Source organism: Parus major, unplaced genomic scaffold (assembly GCF_001522545.3).
Source record: "Parus major isolate Abel unplaced genomic scaffold, Parus_major1.1 Scaffold427, whole genome shotgun sequence".
Classification (NCBI taxonomy): domain Eukaryota; kingdom Metazoa; phylum Chordata; class Aves; order Passeriformes; family Paridae; genus Parus; species Parus major.
This window is the reverse complement of record NW_015379332.1, coordinates 25,650-27,869: the sequence shown is the minus strand read 5'-3', so window position 1 is coordinate 27,869 and position 2,220 is coordinate 25,650. Positions and strand designations below refer to the sequence as shown.

Below are 2,220 nucleotides of genomic sequence, written 5' to 3'. Positions count from 1 at the left end.
AAAGGAAGGAAAGGGAATCCCATGGGATTCTGGGGGTCCCAGGTACTCACCCACTGTTTGCTCTGGGGTGAGGGACCCTCCTGGCTGGACACAGGGCTGGATGTGTGTCCTGCCCCCGGATTCTGGGGTCTCTGGATTTCGGGGCTCCCAGGTTCCAGGGTCTCTGGTGTCCTGGCTGCAGCTCTCTGGAATTCTGTGCTCTGGCTCTCGGGGTCTCAGGGTGTCCAGGCTCTGGCTCTGCAGGTTTTGGGGTGTCTGGGCTCTGGCTCCTTGGGCTCCTCCGAGTTTTGGGGTCCTTGGGTTTGGCCTGGAGGGACACAAAACCCGGAGCTGTTCTGGTGCTGAGCTTTGGCTGCTCCAACGCTCCCCAAAAACACAAGGAGCCCCAGGACCCCCCCTTCCTCCACTGCTGCTCCCAAAGGATGGAGGGATTTTGGGAAAAGGCAACTCAGTCAGGAGAAATAGGGAAGTTCAGGGATGTGTGGGGTTTTCTGGGACTCTGGGGACACAAGGAACACAGAACCTTTCTGTAATCCATCCCAGTCCAAACCAAACTGGATTTATGGAGCAGCAAAAGGCTGAGCAGGGCACAAGATCCCCAAAATCCTTGGATTTCTCTCCTTGCTGCGGGTGGGAGGAGACACACATAACCCAGGAGGGAAGGAAGGGAGAGAGAGACTAATTAATGAGACAAAATTAATTGTAATTCCAGGCTGGATGCAGGTGGGCATCCAGCTCTGGATCTGGGAGCGGGATCCTTTCCCTGTCACAGATCCCGTTTTTCACACTTTTGGGGGTATTTTTTGGCATTTAATGCGACAAATGATTTATCCAGATGGTGGCGAGGGCAGGCAGGGAGGAGCAGCCACCGAGCAACAGATGGAGGGAAGGCAAGAAAATGCATAAAATAATAATAAAAATATTAAAAAATAAAGAAAGAGGGGGAAAAAAGGTGAGAGAAGGATATTTTGGATGCTCCCAGTCTCCATGTGGATTTAATTTCCACATTAATTAAGAGTTGATGAGGCAGAGATGGATCCAAAATAAGGTGGAAAACGGAGTTTGCCCAGGTGAGAAACCCCAAGGATGAGTTAAACCTGAGCAGGGGAGACTTTGGACTCACAAACTCCTCACTGCTGTTATCCTGGATTCATTCCTGGAGGGAATAATTCTCCCAAAATTCTTCCTTCCCTCTAAATTTGATGTCTTTTAAGGTTTTATGGCATTTACAGATGGACAAGCTGGGGCAGGGGATGAGATGTTGCCCCCAAAATACCCCAAATCCATCCACCTCCAACAGGATCCACATCTGGAAAGCCCCAGACTGGGGGCAGCCAAATTTCAAAGGAAAATTTGGGAAAACTCATTTACTGTCCATAATCTTCCAAACCCAGGGAAAAGCCCAGAAAAAAGGGGAGTTTAGGGGTGGGGGGAAATAATTAAGCAGAATTGTTCAGCCAGGTGTGTGGCCATGGGGTGCCAGAACCATGACCCCCCAAAATCCAGGGGATAATAATAATAATAATAATAATAATAATAATAATAATAGTAGTATATAACTCCATCAGAGAGGAAATGCCCTGCAGAGGGGCCCCAAAACTGCTGGAAAACAGGGAAAACTCCAAACCAGCTGGCCAAAGGTTTCCTGCCAGTGATGCCCATGTACCAAAAATCCTTTGTACACCATTAAAAAGGTGCAATTTTCCCTGGTTTTGCCGTGTTTTTCCCAAATAAAATGCAGGAACCCAGCCCTGGGCCATGTGGCCTAGGTGGAATTCCTTAATCCCTGATTTCCTCCCCACTTTTGGGGGCAAAATCCCGATCCTAAATCACACCTCCAGTGTTTCTGGCAGTGTTGGGGTGTCCCTGGCTCTGCTGCCTGTTGGGAATGTGAACCCCTGGCACTGGGAGCAGTGGGAGCAGCTCAGAGACTTCCCAGGATTTTTTATTTCTGAGATTGCAATCCCCTGCCAAGGCCAGGAGCAGAGTTTGGCCCCCCCAAACAGAACCTGGAGCACCAACCCCGTGTCCTGAAGTGCCCCAGAGGACACAGGACAGCCTGGAGGGGGGTTTGGGGGGGCATGGGACCCCCCTGGACCTACATCCCACAGGGAGGGATGGGGTTAATGGCATCGATGGGATGGGATTAATGGGATGGGATTAATGGGATCAATGGGATCAATGGGATCAATGGGATCAATGGGATCAATGGGATCAATG

At 50.2% G+C, this 2,220-nt stretch overlaps 1 protein-coding gene across 1 annotated transcript in view; it reads right to left on the bottom strand.

Moving 5' to 3' along the window:
• Window positions 1-2,187, bottom strand: part of POU6F1 (POU class 6 homeobox 1) — a gene marked incomplete at its 3' end in the record, with an annotated part of 19,574 nt that extends 17,387 nt beyond the window's left edge. Inside the window, exon 1 of the mRNA XM_033511669.1 lies at window positions 51-2,187. The remainder of the gene's footprint in view (window positions 1-50) is intronic.
• Window positions 2,188-2,220: the final 33 nt, after the last annotated feature.